The 18290-nt window shown below is 38.6% G+C and overlaps 1 long non-coding RNA gene across 1 annotated transcript; it reads left to right on the forward strand.

Moving 5' to 3' along the window:
• The first annotated feature begins 11073 nt into the window (after positions 1–11073).
• On the forward strand, positions 11074–17970 carry LOC128788626 (uncharacterized). Its single transcript, XR_008431148.1, has 2 exons — positions 11074–11543; positions 17398–17970. It is a non-coding gene; the product is annotated as an uncharacterized LOC128788626 (long non-coding RNA).
• Positions 17971–18290: the final 320 nt, after the last annotated feature.

Consider the following 18290-nt stretch of genomic DNA (forward strand, 5'->3'; position numbering starts at 1 on the left):
CACTGTTTCTCCTGACTGCAGTTTGAGTGCCTAACAGTAATTAGGGTTATCCACAGAGTTTTAAATACACTTGGATCTAACCTGCATCACAGCCATCTGAACCTGTTGGCAAAATCCAAAAGGCATAGTTTCCTACATGCCTGAAAAACAGCTTTCATATGTATTTGGAACCATCATGGTCTCTTACCAAAGTGTGTTGCCATGTATTTTGCACATAAAGCTTTTCAGTCTTTCTCTTTCCTTAGATCTCTCTAGGGTTCTAGGCATGTTGTCCTGTAGCTGTGATTGTTTCCAAAACCACAGACACATAGTGATAATGGTACCCATTTTATATTGGTGTGTAGTATAAATTCATCACTTTTAGGAAGCACATTATAAAATACATTCACAATTTCACATGGAAATAAGAGACAAGCTGGCCTCTTTCTATTTTCAGTTCTTCCTGTTAGCTCATCAGGACTTGATTTTCTTCCACATATAGAAAATGTAAATCCAAATATACAATTATGTATTCTTAAGTAATACCAGTATACAAATATGTAACTGGGTGCAAAGCAAAGAAACATGTACACACATCCTCTAAGCTAATATAAAGTAGTGACATTCAGAACGTCATTCTGGTGCCTTCCATTGCTCCTTAAACACTAGAATTCAGAAACAAGAATGAAGTAATACAAGCTTTTTCTGTGCAAGCTCCTCAAGTCAGCAGAATAGGAAGAAGTATTGGGCTCTAGATACAGGAAGATCTTGGACTCAGTAATCCAAGGAATGTTTTTAAGACTGATTTTGACTTTTTGCTAAAAGTACTGTATATTAAACCTGAAGCTTCCTTCACTGAATTTCAGGAAGATCTCTTAATACTGAATAGCTGAGAGCTAAACTGCCAGGCATATTGTTAATAAATGAAAATCATTCTACATCATGTATGTGTGCAATAATGAAGCTTGAGGAGTTCTAAACTCAGTTACTAAGGAAGCAGGTAATGCTGCCAGCATGCTTTTCTTCAAATGTTAGGTTAGGGCTCAATGGCAGCCAAAAAAAAAAAGCAAAACAAAAAGATTATGCCACTACATAAAATCAGAGTTGGTCTTCTTCTCAAATACCATATTCAATGCTAGTTTAAAAAAAAAGATAGAAAACTAGAATTTGACAGAGGACCAGTTTGACTTAGTCCATTACTTTGGTTTGGAAATATTTGATAGCTTTTAAGAATTAAAATTTTAGCGAAGTGATTAGACAGCAAGCTTCCAACTTCTATTTCCTTACACCATGTAATGAAGTAGTGGAACTCACTGCCATGAGACTTTTTTCAGGGTCATGGGGTCAAAAGGATTTGACTTACATGTGGAACACAATATTTTAAAATGTTAAAGTCTGTGCTCAGACATATCCTCAAATAAAAAACAAAACTGGCATTGTTCTGACCTAATACAGTACTTTTTCCAGAGTTCCAGTAGCTGAAGCACAGTGATGTATCTTTCTAGTCTGCTGCTTCTGCCTCACTGCTTTCCCCACAGGGTTTGTTTTTGTCAGCATGAAGCAGTAGCTCAGTCCAGACTATTACAACTGACCCAGTGTTGTTCCTCCATGCTCTTTTGTTCCAAGCATAAAGTCACTTAAGGTAGGTGGCACTGGAAAAGAAACATAAAAATGAACCTGCTTCTGTGCAGAATTGGCATTTAGAATTTTTTTACCTTAAATCATCTTCCCTTAACTGTTTTCTTAATTATTAACTACTGTTGATCAGCAGTGTGTGTAGTTTTTGTATTAGAAGAATGTACCTAATGCCTAAAACAGTCTAAAGGGACTTTCAATAATAGGATTTTTGTACTTGGCTTCCTGAATAATTTTAAGTTTCAGTTCTTTGTTGGCAAGATAACAAAGCATTTCTAGGTGAGAAATTCATAACACTAGCATTAGATAACCATTACATTAGATAGTATAAGTACCTGTTCTTCTTCCTTCAATACAAAGTTGTTTTCTACAGCACCCCCAATGCAGCTACCTAATTGTGGGGGGAAAAAAAAAAAAAGGCCAAAATTTGTCAATAAAGTCTCTTTATGACTTTCAGCATGGAGAGATTTGCTCCTGTTCATGCCTACCATCCCCTACTCTAAGCAGCATGGCTTCAGATTTCCACCTGAATCCCATCAGTGCTGAGGAGCAAGAGAGCGTGTTAATGAGGCTCCTAATTTAGATCAGGCCAAGAGGGTGCAATTAGTGTGCAAAGCTCAAGCAATGCAGTGGTGCTTTTGGCAGTTTGGTATTGTAAAGCGGGAACTGGTCTTGGTGGCTTTGGGCCGGGCAGGTAAGGCTGTGTAGCCTTGTTATCAAAAGAGGGAAGAATAGAAAATGCCTTGTAGAACACCTTCCTATTATTGTTAGAAAAACCATGGAGTTTTCTTCTGAGAGGTTTATGTTCAAGCTGTTTGGGGTTATTTTTAATAATTTGAGGCCCTGCCTTAGGCTTGCAAGCTGAATTCTGATTTTAAAGTACAAATAATATGGCTCTGATTGTAGAGAAATTTACAATAAGTGGGAGACTTTTTTTTAAATAACATCAAAAACTCATATCTTTCTGTAAATACCTGCTTATTAGATTTTGTCTTTTGTATTTTCGAAACAGCTTGAAAACTGTCCAAATATGTTCTGGGTCATAGGACCGCTCATCTATTGAAATGGCTAATACAGTAGTGTCTACAAAATCACTAGGAGATGCCTTTTATCTGTCCTTGGGGAAGAAGGGATATGGAAGTGGGATAAGGATGATTAGCTTAATTGATTATAAATGGTATTACTCATACTGTGCCTGTGCAGCACTTGTTAAAACCACTGCAGCTATGAGACACAGGAGTAATTTTAGTCCATGTTTAGTAGGCTCCCACTATGTGTTTGGCACATTCAGGTTACTCCTCTCAGCAGAGCAATAGAAAGGACTGTAAATATAAAGAACTATATGTACCTACATAGATGATCTCTGGAAGAAATTGTAAATACTTTATCTTTGGCTTCTGGGTCACTGTGTTTTCTGTGATAGCCCTTCTTTAATCTGCAGAGATGACTGACCGTAGCATGAGAAGGTGAGCTGTGCAGGCTGTTTAAAATTTTAAAATATCATGGTTTACATCTAGCTTTTCTAAGCAATTTAATAAGTGCTACTATGAGTGTTTCTATTCTATTTTGCATGTGCAGTGTCAATATGATGATATATTCCATCACTCTTCTGCTATTGCTCTTCTATAAAAATATTTCAAATAATAGTCTTTCAAATGTACTATCTTAAAATAACTGGTACTAGATAGCTGATTGCTTCTTTTTACAAAACCATTTTTAGGTGTCCTTAAAATGCTCATCCTCAGCAGCTTTGTTTATCTTACAGATCTTAACACGGTGACAGTTTTTTTCCTGTAGCTGTAGAAGGCAGTTTTAAAAAAATACTACACTGCTCCTTCTTTACAAAAAAAGGTGTAAAGTGGAGGATTTAATCACTTTTAATGTAAATTTCCTTATTTCTTGTGTCTGTGCTGGTATCTATAAAACATATCCTAGCAGGAATAAGCTGAGGAAATAGTACATGTAAAGAAAGCAATATTTTTTAAGTTGAAGAATTGTACAGGTCTGAGAAATGACATTCCATCACTGTCAGGCTAACCCTGACCCTGCTGTGCATTCAGACAGACAAAATGTGTGCTTATGCCTGCATTTAATGGATGTGACAGGTAATACAGCAAGTAAAGAGTTGAAGAAGTTGTGGCAGTAGAATGTGATAAAAGCATGTGAAACATTTAACCAACCCAGTTAGAGAATGTGGGTCACAGTGGCTTGAAGAAATACCACAGTTACTAATATGAGAAGTTTCCTGTCTGATGAATAGGAGGCTCCATAGAATCAAAAGCAACTCTGAGGTTTTAAGTTCATGAAAGGCAATGGCTGTAAGTCTACATCAAGATGAGCCAATCCATGAAAATTCAATTTTATCAATATACAGTTAAAGAGAATTAGAAGTCATCCAAATTTAGATACTGTATCAAGCTCAGTGCAGTGCAGCAAAAACTGTCACTTGGTTGCAGGAGTAAAGATGCATTATTTTAATTGCTTATGTGGAGGCAGAGGAAGTAGATGTGTTCTGTTCAAAGAACAGATGTGGTTATGAAAGAAGGAGGGTCCCAAAATAGAAGCAAAAGGCATATTAAAACTTCTGTGGGTATACTGTAAAGTTCCAAGGCACTAAATTGTATTTTTAGAGTGGGATAGAACTCCTTGTACCATGTTTGCTTAATTGAAGAATCAGTGTTTTATATCTGAAAATTATGAACCTTCCGGTTGTACAAGTTTGTACTGATGTTCAAATCCTCAAGAAAGGAAGAGAAACTAAAGGAGGATACAGTTCTACAAAAGACCTCACTTGAGACGTATTTGATGTGTGAATTTGATTAGGTGGCAAAGAGCCATCTGCCCACAAAGCCTGGAGCCATGAGGGTGCATATAAAATAAAATGACTGAGCAGCATATGGCAGTTAGGAAAGATGAGAACATGCAGTACTTGGATGCACTGCTTTTGAGTTCATGAACCATGTATCTGGAATGAATAATTGTAGTCCTTGAAATTATGTTCTTTCCAAGAAAGTTTTTGAAAATTTGTCAGCTAGGTTTATTTTCATCTGCTGCAGCATAACATTTTAAAGAGTTTTTTACTGTGGGAGGCTTTCACAGGAAAAGCTTAACTGAGGAAATTTGGTTAATTAAAATCTGGAACACAGTTCTGTAGCAAGGGTGGATTCTCTTCAAGTCCCAGGCCTGTGGCATCCCAGGGAATGCAGGGCCCCAGGGCTTTATTCATGTTCATATCTAATTTAGCTGAAGCTGCTGGAAAATGTCCAGAATTCTCTTCATTCACTGCAAAATTTAGGTCAAGCCCATGATTAAGTACTTGAGTTTAGGACAAAGTAGCCCTTTAAAAACTTTCACCTTTTTTTACTCTTGTGTTATTTGTGTTAGGATGGTGGATTTTGTACTGTATTGCACACCTTTGAAAGGGCATACTGGTTGACAGGAATGTACTCAGCTCTCTTGATCTGAATGTAGTAGGAGCACTGCCCACAGATTACTTTGCACCTTTAATAAAGGGGCAAGGAGTAATTATTATAACAGCATTGTCTGAATGCAACTTCACTGCTTCAAGGGGATGGGAGCCAGTGGAGAAGGAAAGAAGGCAAGCAGGGCAAAGGATGAGTAAGCCCAATAGCCATCCAGAATAAGTGTATGTCAGTTATGCTAAACATTTTCAGGTTTCCTTCTACATATTCTCCTCTTCACTGTACTTTAGATCAGAGTTTATGTAGATTAAATTTATGTAGTTTTCCGGAGTACATAGATGTAATATGTCTAACTGCACAGACTTTATTTCAGTCACATAGAAGTATAAAATGGATTATATTAATGCAAATGAGGTTCACTACATCTTCATGTTGTCTTCATGCTTTTACCGGCTTTTCCTGGGGCACATTGATACCTGTCTGTTAAAAGAACTATTTTTTTGTAAACTTTCTATATAGATAGATTCTAACATGGGAGACTTGAATGTAGACAGCACAGTGGATTTGTGGAAATTAAGAGAATCTATTCTGGGTAGGAAAGGATGGAGAGATTCAGATGTGACAAGAAAAAAAAATAAGAAAAATGGCAGGTGAGACTGAGAATTTTGGTATAGTAGAATCCAACATCAGAATAAAAGACAAAAGGGTACAAAATAAGTTGACAAAAAAAAACCCACATACATGCCAGCAGCATTAATTCCCCTCTATTTAAAGAAGGCTTTTATAGGAAATGAGTGATTTTGCATAGTACAGTGAAGGTTTGTTTTTCACATTCAACTGTGAACTCAGTTATCTGATTTTTCTCAAGTGCTAGACTTCACAGCAACATGGTAAACATGGATGCAACTCAGCATTATTTTGAAAAATAAAGTCACAAATGACTTCTCAGTCTATCCTTTGTGTGACCAGTTATCGTTTAAGAGTGCTTTAGCCAATAACTAACTTAAAAGTTCTAATGATGTATCTGAAAGCTGGTGTCTCTAAACTCACTTCACTGATGTCCTGTCCCTCCTTCCCCCATGGGACTGTACTATTCAGAGTTTTCTCCAGTTTTTCCAGCTGTTGGGATGACAAAGTCCTCCTGTCTATCTTCACCACTGAAATGATTTATGTTGAAAGGTTTTTTTCCCTTGTTCATAACTTGCTATTGGTTCTTCTGCCAATAATGAACATTTCCTCCCTAGATTTCTGACTCTCAGATGTATAGATTTCTGTTCTGTGATTTTTTTTTTTATGTGTGATATCCAGTCTGCAGACCAGCTTCATGATGTCTCATTGTAACTATACTTTACCTGCAAGATGCTTTTTTTTAAAAAGACAACATTGCTTTCCAGCTATGCCCTTCATTTAGTTATTTGGTTCAATTACTTTTCTTCTTGTATTGTCATTGACTAAATTTAGTGTTTAAATAAAGGCCTAGGCTTCCAACTGAAGGAGACTACTTCTTCATGTTTTTCCTTCAGTAAGCTGCTAGTAATGTGAGTTGTTCTGTTATCTTCTGTCTTACCTAACTCATCTATTTTTAATTAATCAGAAAAATACAAAATGTTTAAATACTGAAACAACCTTAGCAAGCTGAAGTGAACAACTAATAAAAAAGTTCATCTTATGTTTTGTTCTAAAATTACTTGTATTAATAAGGCACTAGAATTTAATTCCAAAATCTGCTGACTGGGCACTTTCCTGACATTTCTGTTTCTCTCTCTTCCTGCAATGTATTTGGTATAGCTCCTTCACATAATATGAATGAGTTAAATTGAATTCACTGAGATTATTACAATATACGTGGTCACTATTAAATGAACTGTAGCAAAACCAGCAATGAATCACACAGGTTAATGTTTGCTGCCACATTTGTTGATAGATATGTCATACTTGGGCTTCAGCTTATGAGCGAGGCCAAGAAACTATATTTTAAATGTCTAGACATATTCCTTTGGAGAATATTCAAGTATGAGTTTCATACATGCCTCCAGTCTAAGTGATAAGTGCATTATTCATTCATAAGTGGTTTTAAAATATGTATTTTGTACCACAGTATTATGATTGGCAGTATTTTTTTTATGTTGGTATCTTAAAAGGCTTATTAGATGTCCCATTGCTTTTTTTTTTTTTGTTTTACCCTCCTCCTTTTTAAGGGTTTCAGAGTTCATTGTGGGAGTCTGCTGATGTTTGGCAGAAGATACTTTAGAATTGTATCTTTAGTTCTAAAATAGAAAGCAGTGTGGTAAGGAATCTCTGTAATATTTGTACATTACTTCAAAAGTCATGATTCAAAGATACTGTCTTAAGCTTATGCATTTCATCTATTGTACTGCAATTCACACAGAAACAAAAATAAGCTCAATGCCCCTTTTAGTAAAAACAAGCTAACCAGCAGATGGTTATTCCATATTTTGATTTATATTTCTATAGATCTGTACTAAGGCTGTTTCCCAAATGTTCATATTTTTACTAGCACTACTACTGCTGAATAGTGGTTTAGGGACACTGCATTTCAACTTAAATTTCAGTTACAGGAGGGAACTGAGAGATGAGGAGGAACCTTAGTAGACTCATCATTTACATGGCATGAGGAGTTTAAGAAACTGGAAAGTAAAAAAAGCCACCTGGCTGAGGAGAAATGCCAGATAACTGGTCATTCACTTGTACTGGTTTCCCAGCCTACTTGTCTCATCCAGAGACAGTAGCTCATGTGCCACTTAGTAAAATTGTCATTGATACCATTAATTTTCAAATAGATTCATAACAGAACTGAAGCAGTGAGAAATGAGAAGCTGGAGCTCATGGGAAGTGGTTAAGAGCAAAACAGGCAGTTCTTTAAAAAAGCAGTGATAAAGGCGTTATTGCCAACTACTTCAAAGTGGAATAAAATTAGGAGTGACCTTAAGAGCCCAGCTTATGAAATCTTCAACGATGGTTAAAAAAGAGGGGCAGAACCTTGACCAGCTTGCTAAGTGTAATTGACACAAAAATACAGAGGCAAAATCAAAAGATCAGCCAATCAATCAAGAAACAGTAATGTGTGTTGTGTAAAGATTGAAAAACAAGGAGTATGTTAATAAGGTAAAACCAAGGAGCAAATTGATCCACCCTTCAACAGGGAGGAGTCTTTAGTACAGCAGCTGGAAAGGCTGAGGTGTTTCATCCTTGGCAGAATGGGCCCTCGCTATTAAAGCCAACTGCAATGCTATTAACAACCCATCAGACTGAAAGCTACAGCTGGGAAATAAAGGGGTAGGGAGCGTTAGATGTTGGTTAGATGTTGTTAAAGAGGTTGGGCCTTGCAGAGTACATAGAGAACCTATGCAATTTTAGGAGCTGTCTATGAGAATTTGCATTTACAAGTATACACGCAGATTCTGGTTTTAAAAAGTGGAAGCTGAGGAATTTCAGGCTCATGATTAAAAAAAAAAATCCAGGAACAGAATTATCAAGCAAAGATGTGAGATGTAAAACAAAATTAATATAGACTCTAATTAATCTAATGCCTTTCTGTACAAGGTTGTAGCTCTTACATGTTAAAGAGAGTGGTAGATGTCATTTATCTTGACTTTGTTAAGATTTGGGCTATTATGATATCGTAACAATATAAATGCTACTACTGCAACCCAAGTGAAAACTTTGGGGGAAAACTGCCTTCAACACTTTGCAGACAAAATAATGAGATGTACTGAGTGGGGTTCTGCAGAGATGTGTCATGAATGAGATACTGTTTTATAGTCTCTTTAAAACCTTGGATGATGGAATAGAAAATATGTTTGTGAAAACTTGTGAATAATGAGCATCATAGGATACCAGCTGTCTTGGCTTTTCATCTGATACTGCTGAGTATTGAATGGGCATAAGAATAGCTCTTCCTTTCCTGATTGTTCCTGAGCTAATCCGTTACCTCCAATGACCTCTGCAAGTGCCTTCTGCTCAGCCCGTGCTTCCATGCTGGCATAGGCTGCATCAGCTGAACCGATCTGTGCTCAAGGCTTATGTGTCTTTGTCCTATGAGAACAATAGCAAGATGATTGTTAGCTATACAGAATATTTTAATAAAGGTTTTCCAGATAAAAATGAGACTGAAACCCCTAAATCTGGTTTTGCACACCTGACCATTTTTTTCTAATGATCTAATTGTTCAGGAGATGCTGTATCTCTGTTCCACAGAATGGTAGAACAGATGTTTGGTTCATGAACACTTTAACATTTCAGAAAGTGAGCCTTTAGAGCTGGGTGGGGTGAGTTGCTTAGGTTTGGGGTGGGGGTGGTTGTTTGGGAGGAGTGTTTTGTTTGTGGGTTTTTTTTTTTTTTCAAAGCTGTTGTCTAGAAAAACAGGACTCGCTTTTTCTTGGAGACAAGTTATAAGATCTTCAGAGGTCATAATTGTCCTCTGTCTTTCAAGGTTATGTTAAAGCCTGGGGCCTTAAACTGTATTTCCCACAACCCCAAAAAATTCCATTATGCCTCTAGCTGTGATGCTCCTCTAAGTATCAATAACCTGCCATTGCTATAAATACCACATTTATAAAACACTTCAGTGTTCTTAGACTGAGGACAACCCTCTCTTTGCCTGGGTTTATGCTCCTTACAGCAGGCCACTGGTGCTCTGGTGAAGTGTTTGGGGAAGACATCTGTTGCTAATGTAGTAAATGCCAAAGCTGAAATCCATACTTTCAGGGCCTGTTTGTGTTAAGCCCCTTCAGTCTGTCAACTGAAGTTTATCAGCATGTGGGAGAAAGTAAAAATGAGAAAAAAACTCTTGAGCACAAATATGTGACAGAACTGAAAAAAAGGGAGCTCCTTAAGCAATTTCCATTAGATACCAAGAGACAGTAAACCTGGGTAAAGTGTTGGACATGTTCATTACATTTCTTATCTAATTGTGTGATACTATCAAGTCCTACTCACTGGAAACCCAGACACTCTCATTATGTACAGAATCATGGTGCTAAATCACAATTTGCTAAGATGAGAAGAGTTGATGCTTTAACTGTTTTCCAGCCTTCCACGTGTGTTTGCAGAGAAATAAGATGAAAATTTCTGGGTCCTGCTTTGATAGACCACTGCTTATAATTGTTATAGAAAGGTATTATAATATTGGCTTTTCTTAAATACTAAAATGGATTTTATATGTTATAAAAATATAGCTTTTATTTCTGTTGTTAATTAAACTTAGACATAGTCATGAAATAGCTACGCTTGTGTTAAAATGCCTGCTTGGATGGGATAACATCCAATGAACATAGGATGAGGACACCTACTACAGATATGCCAACTATCAGCACTGACCATCTGAAGCCAGTGTGGGCCAAGGCCCAAACTGGAAGTGTAAGGAGAAGGAGCCAAAACCACAGCCAAGAAACATGCATGCTCTAAAAAGGTGAATCCCAAGTAGGGGCCATGTAAAATAGTTCCCGGACTATGTAAACTAGCTTATGGATGTGCATAAGGGTCTATGAATATACAAGAGCCTGATGTAAGGGAAAGTGTATTTAAGGGGTATCCCCGAAGTGCCAAGATGCACCCGGCCATAATAACCTTTGCTCTATGGTGCTTGTCTCCTACTGTCCTTTTATTAAACTTTTACATTTTCACAGGCGAGTGAAAGTGTTTTTCGCATAATTATAGTCACGTTGCATGGGAACGTGGGCACACTGCTGGCTAGATTAGAGAAAGAGGCAGACAAGAGCAAAGCATCCCTGTTACAGTTTCTCCCTAAATGTGTAACTTGCGACTATTTTAGAAATTTGGATAAGAATGTGTCCATGCTTTTTCTCGTTTCCTCATTTTTATAGCTCTGAAAGTACCGGTGGTTCTGCTTTGTTTCGCTTCTAGTAAATTCTTCTTTCGCTTGTCCTTTATTTATTTCCACAGGGATCGTTTTACTGCGCTGTATCCCTTTTCTCCCTTTGCCTCAACCGGAGCTCTGGCCCCCCTTCAGCGCCGCCTCCACCTCCCTGCCTGGAGGCCGCGCCTGTCATTATCACCTCTCCTTCCCTGACACCAGCGAGAAGCTCGGTGACACACACTTTCCTGCTTAGAAGCAGGCTGTTCACCGCTGGCTTTTATTTATTTAATAGCCCTCTTTCACAACAGTGCTCTACAGCTTTTAGTTGAAGATGCAGGGTGGAAACTCGAGGCGTGGTTTACAGAGCTGAGGGGCAGAGCCGTGGGTCGGCCGCGGGCCCCTGCCCCGGGCTGGCAGACGCCTTGGCGCCGGGGCCTGCGAGGGCCGCGGGCAAGGCACGGGGCCCGGCTTTTCAGTGCCTGGCTCCCCACAGAATGCTGCACCACACTGCACCACACTGATGGGCTGTACAGTCCCTCCAGCAGCTGAGGTGTTCCCAAAAGGGGTGCAGTGCTTCTTGACGGGTTTCACGAGACCAGCCCAGCTGCCTATTTTTTCCAGTTTTCAGTGATCACTTAACACTTGACTTCAGTGATACCGGAAATTAGGTAACTGTTTTGGAGTAGAAACTGCATATACTGAGGCACCTTAGTGGCCAAGATGTTTTCTTGAGAATTAATTCTTTTAGTTTAGTGTTCAATTTGACCCAGAACATACTTTAGTTACCTAATAGATTTACTTAGGTCTGGGCATGATTATTAACTCAAAAGCAAGAACTGCACAGTTTACTTCTTACAGAGCTACTGAGCTCCTTAGAGAGGTACCAGTTCATTTTAATTTCACGGTAGAACACATCTTCTTTCCCAAATGTTCAACTCAGTTTTGAATCTGCCAGGCCTTTTCCAGATGATAGGCAAATGCACCTAACAATGCAGATAACAATTACCCACAAAAAGACCAGCTAATATGCTGCCTCCCAAGCAGTGTTGCTTCTATCCCTAACCTCCTCAGAGAGAGTGAGAAAGATTAAAACATACTGCAATTTCACCCAGGTTTCCTACTCCGTACTGATATTACCCAAGACAACAAGAAATAAAAGGGGGAAATGCTGAATATGCACTTCTGAATGATGAATGCCCTGGAGCAACAGAAACACAAGGCAGGTCCCCCAGGAGAGGAGGAGGATTAATGATCTTGATTGTTTTATAATGATCTCTGGTATGTTTTTCCTGTCATAAGGGGGAAAAAAAAGCTATCTGCTACCAAAAAAAAAAAAAAAAATACTGTACAGCCTACCTCATGCTAAAAGACAAGGGCATGAAGTATAAATAACTCAGTGGGAGAATAAGTACAGAAAGAGTCCTCCATAGTTTCACTCAGGAATGTGTTTGTGACAGTTTAAGAAAAAAAAAGTTAAAAATCCCACCAAAACAAATTCACATTTAATTTGAAGGAATTCTCACGTGTATTTCATTTAACAAGTGCATAGACTCTGTCTCCAGCTGAGAAATGAAAAGCAAACTAAAGAACTCAAAGAGTAGGAAGTAGCTTATGTTACCTTATAAAAATATATTTTCTTTAAGTAGAAAAATTGTGGTCAACACATTCTTCTCCAGGAATGGTTCATGCTGCTCTTAATCTTGTACAAATGTGGGCTGCCACCAATGATGGCAGCCTTTCTGTCTTCATGTCCCCACTCCCATGTGTGTTCCTCTTCTTTTCCTTGCCACACGTCAAGGGATTATGCAACTTCAGGGTGAATCAGCCTCCCTGATCCAACAGAAAATAAACAGGTTTTTAGTAGGGTAGTTAGCTTTGGGGTTGCCCAAGAGATCTGAGCTGGAGATAGGTGGGGAGGATGGGGAAGAAACTGGGGGGTGTGTGGGGGTGACCTCATTGCTTCCATCAGCTTTAGCTGGAGCAGCATTTTTGACTGCACTCTTAGGCAGCTTCAAAACTGAAAAAGCACACAGGGAGAGTTGTTCTCTATCAATATGCTGCTGGACCAGCAGTAGCGATTTGGGGGAGGAGGAGGTGACAATAAATGTCATGGAAGAGGCAGAATTCTGAAAGGTTTGAATGCTAAAGCATATGGGATATTTGAAGAATGGGAAACCTCTAGCTCAGTTCTTTTAGAAGAACAGAAGGAACCAGGCTCATGCATCTTCCATTATCTAGTGACTGATGAGAGTTTTTACTGAAGAAATTAAAATCTCCTTTAGGTTCAACCAAAAATAATGTTTCCTCAGTTGCTTCTGTTCAGATATTTGCTACTGATCACAATCTGGTGTATGATGTGCTATGAAAGGTGGAGGCAGCATAAAATGCCATGCTGAATAATTGATCACCACCCCTCCAGGCTACGTCTGTGGATGAATACATATGCTGGTTAGGATGACTGTGTCCCTAGTTAATGCTCTTAATTGACAAACACCTGATCTGAATTAAAATAGTATTTTTAAAGACATTTATGTCAGAAGGTCTTTTTACAGTGTTTCTCTGTGTGTTTTTCTGATTAAATGCAGGCACCTTTTGGCCCTTTAATTGTAGAGACATTTAGAAATGAATTATCTATTTTTTTAAACAATAGTGTAAATCTTCATCACACAAAATCAGTGGAAAACCTCCTGTTCACCTTCCCACTGTACTTCTTTGTCCAACATCTGTTGCTACTAAGTAGTTATAATTCGCTCATCTTCTTAACAGGAATTAGGGGATGAAACAAAAGCCTATATCAAGGCCCTGTATCTCATTCACAAAGGCAACACAAAACAGCAGAGAGATCGAAGGCTAGACAAGAGTGTTGCTGAACTCAGTATGTGGTAGAGATTTCCCAACTTTAAGTCAATTCTAGAAATTTCTTGGCCTTTCAAAGAATCACAGTAGGATAACTAATTTTATCTGAAAAGAGCTCTGAGTCCTAAACAATTAAAAATTTTAATGCAGCTGATATTAGGCACATGTTGCCTTCTGAAATTTACTTCATATTCTGGAAGAAGAGAAAAAAATCAAAGCAAAATTTTAAAAGCAAACAAAACAACAACAACAAAAAACCCTGAAGGAGTTAAGAGAGTTGGAAAAAGGGCAGAATTAGTACCAAAAGATGCCACTGTATCGGAGCTCTCCTCTCATCTTTTTGCATCATCTCAGTTTTCTCAGTGTTGCATCTTCAGGAGTGCAGAGGGTCTGGCTCTTAGACCATTCTCTTACCTGTTCACCTTTGGGACAATAATGGTTATTTGAAGGTATATGCCTAGTTTTTCTCCCCATGTGACTGTTCACACAGTCACATCCAAGCTTGGTTTTGTTTGTTTTATATCTGCTATGATAAGCTGATTTACTGTTTTCTATATAAATTGTTTAACATGATCTTGTAAGTCTAGATTTAACATGAATTAGAGAGAAAGTAATGTTTCATCATTAATAATTTTTTTCTGTCTTTTTCAAGACATTTTTACTGTTCTTTCAGGTCATGCATGTAATGCATGTTACCCTCTGCATTACAGGAGTATTAATAAGGATATAAGGGTCAAAGTGAATGTTAGAAATTAACAAATTTAAGATCCCCTTGTTAATCTTTTTTCATCTGTATTCTGCACTGAAACAGATGGAGATCCCATGAAGGAGCAATACATGCTGATACTGCATAATGCACTTTGCACAGGGGACTGAGTCAAGGTCACCTGGCATCTCATGATTTTTGGGTGGCTGACCTTGCTACCCACATAACAGACTTTCTAAATAGGTTTCTTGTGTCTTAAAAAAAACCCTAAAAAACCCAAATAACAACAACAAACATTTTAAAGAAGATACAACCATGTATGTGTGTCCCATGTTATGGACAGGTGTACTTTTCCAGATCCAGCTGTGCTGGGTGAAGAGTTATTCTCCCTGCAGTTCATAGTCACCCACCCCTTCCCCAGGAAATGTTCCTGCTGCCTGGTACCCACTGGCTGAGCCTGCTGTCCACCTCCAAGGCTGGAATGAAATTGTTCCAGGTTAGACAGAGTGAGCAGGAGGCTTCATTCACCTGCTTCATTCAGGTTGAAATGGTTAGAGTAAAGTAAGACTTCCCAGGAGGTTCATGACTCTCTCATCAGACCCTGAGAAATGCTAGCCATGAACTGATTCTTCCTGACAGAGGAGGATAAAATTGTGCCAGTGTGCTGTTTGCAAAGAGGCATTTCCAGAGTGCTCTTCTGCCAACACCTTAGCAGCCCAAACAGAAGGACAGTGGACATTTTGTTCTTTCCCTAAAGCTATATTAGATGCTCTTGTGACAGAGAAAAGGCCTTTTCCTGGAAAATACAACAAACTTTATATAAATTGTACATCTTCTCAAATAAAGAGAATTATTTTTGAGGGCAAAAAAGAACAAAAATCTAATCAAACCAGTCTGAATTCTCTGCTTTAATCAGGAGATTGGACCAGAAACCTCTTGAGATCCTTCTAACTTGAATTATCCTGTGATTTTTTTTTTTTTTTAAGTAAAAAATAACCAGCTGTAGCTGGCTATAGCTGTCACTAATGCTATCAATTGAATGCAAATAATTAATACTTTGGGGAGGGTTCCCATTACAGTTGAGACAATAGAATGCCAGGTTGTTCACAGAGGGATGGTTTCTACTCTGCCAGTCTCTCTGGTTCTTCTAACTGCTCACATGGTCCCAAAATTTTTGGTATCTGCTGGCTGAGCTGGTAGAAAGCCACCTCATGAGCTGACCTGTCTCACTCATGGATCAGACAGTGAAAAAAATGGGAAAAGGTGGGGGCACCCAGCCAGAAAAAAAACCTGCAAAAGCAGGGCCTTAGCTTCTAGCATTTGCAAGCTGTGAGATAGTACAGTTTTATTCTTGTAAGTTAATGTGGATGTGTCTACTCACTGTCTGGGTCAGTTCTCTGATTATCATGTTTAATTATTTAATACAGCCTCTGATCCTTTAGGACTGCAACCCCATGATGTAAGCTGGTCTCTGTGCCTCTGTCTTGCAATATACAGGTTGAGAGCTCAGGTTGTGAGTGTCAGGAATCAAGTCATGTCTCTGTGAAGTACCACTTATGTCTCTGCTATTAAATAAGTGATAAACTAGAAAGAGCTTTTAACTTCCCAGTAAGTTGCCTGTTTGGAGACTTTTCTGTCTTTTGATCATAGGTCAGATTCATCCTTTTTGTTGTTGGAACAATTTGGTTTTTTTGACTGATTTTCAGTGCAACCTCCATTGCTATCCTTTTGCTGAGGTTACCTATATTTATGTTGCTGGCTTGTGTGCAATGAAGCCTATAAAGAACCGGCCAGCTCTCTCTTCCCTGCCTCTGGTTGCAAGCTCCTGCTGTTTCCAGTCAAATAGATGTGGCCTGAGCTGGACTAGCTCACAGATCAGAGCAGAGAAAATGAACTCTGCAGTAAACCCAGCAGAGAGGTTACAGTCAGCCTGGCAAGGTGATCCAGCTCCCCATGCCCTGCCCTGTTCCTAAGGCATCCAATGCATGACGGAGACAGGAGCAGACCACTGGGCAGGGAAAGGGAACGCTCCCTTGAGCAGCAGCCTACAATTAGCTTGCAAAAGGGGATTGTGAAGTGGCATGATTAGTTACCGTCTGCTCTTCAGAAGTACTTGCATTAAAATTTCTCTTTGGGTGATTTTGCACATAGAAATATTCTATGAGAAATTTCCTGTGAAGCTGCAGAGCCGGTAAGACACTCTATCATACTCCTTTGTCAAACAAATGCAACAGGAAAGAATGATTATTTAAAAATATTATTTCATTTGGCAGAGAACAAAACCAAGCCAGAGAATATTTTATACTCCATCGGTTAAATATTTACAATAGTAAAGTGAAGTGGTGGTTTTCTTTTTCGCTTTTGGCAACAAGTGCAATGATTAGCTACACATGAAATCAGTGTGAATGAATAACAGTATTTTTAAGAAGCTGTCAGAGGCTTATCTCACAGCTGGCATATATTAATACAGTGAGTGATTTCTAACATAGATAGACTCCAAATTTAACACTATCCATTAACAAAGACTGTGGAGTGCTATAATTCTATCAGAATACTTTGGCTGTCAATAAACAAGTCACTTTTAATGTATGTATTCATATCCATTAACACAGGTTTCTAAACAGAGAAGCTGTAAATTTGGGGGGTTTTGACACAACTTAGTCTATACATCGTTTAACATAATCAAAAAAAACCCCAATAAATTGTCTATTATTTCCACATCAGCGATTTTTGTGGAAACTGACCAGTTTGACGTGGCTCTTTTTTCTAGAAAAGTTTTTATGTTAATATGTGCTTTCCCCATGACTCCCCAGGCTTCTCAGAAGTGGCACAATTATTCCAGACTCAGCAGCAATAAATTCCAAATTATCCTCTAGCTTGTTTTTGTACACCCACGGAAAACAACTTCCCTGTGGTTATTCTCAGAAGACTTGAGATTCCATCTGCTTACTTTATTTCAGGTGGAAAAGGAAACCCAAAGACGATAAAACTGACAAGTCTGCATCCATTTAAATCTCTTCAATATCCAGACTGAGCGCTTGGATTTAAGCAGAGTCACTGAAGATTTACAGTGGCAGGCAGACAAGAACTCCAGGACTGAGTTAGGAACACATGTGAACAACCTCAAAGCAAGTTTAAAGAAAAGTGAACTTGTGCCCACTGTTTATTTCAGTGTAAACACATAAAGCTATCTTGAAATACAGTCTGTGAATCAGGCAGTAAATTTGACCAAAAGAAGGGTTCTCAGCTGGCTCACTGAGGGAATATAGCGGACTAAGGTCCAGTGATCAGCTCCTAGTTGAGTGTCAAACGAGGCTGGAGTAAGGGAGAATGTTGCCATGATTCTGAGAATTTATGTGTTGTAAGGACAGCTACAAAAAATTCAAACAACCTAGTGTATTACAGCTGCTCTGATTCTTACACTTCTGTTTGATTTCAAACACAGAGAATGACTCTGAAATCACATCTGTATAAAATATTTCATGTGCAACAGGAAAAAAGATACAGCTGCTGTATTATACCTCTGTATAATAGTCTTTGTGGTTTTTTTTTTTTTTAAGTATCTACTAATGATACTTAAAGAATATACATGATAGAAGACTCATGTCCTCCTAAATGTGTAGGATGTCTGAAACTGGCGTCTCCAGTACTATAGGAGGCCGAGATTACAAACATGTGAAGTAGGCAATGCTAGCACAGTGCTGGGCTCTCCTTGATAGGCATTTTCCACTCCCACTGTCCCTGGAGGGGACATGAACCTGTAACTCTATACCTAAGGGAGACTTGGGGTTGAAACTGAGGTTCCAGCACCATGGGTGGCCAACATAAGAAAAATGTGGAGAGACCAATGTTA

This window comes from Vidua chalybeata, chromosome 5 (assembly GCF_026979565.1).
Source record: "Vidua chalybeata isolate OUT-0048 chromosome 5, bVidCha1 merged haplotype, whole genome shotgun sequence".
NCBI lineage: Eukaryota > Metazoa > Chordata > Aves > Passeriformes > Viduidae > Vidua > Vidua chalybeata.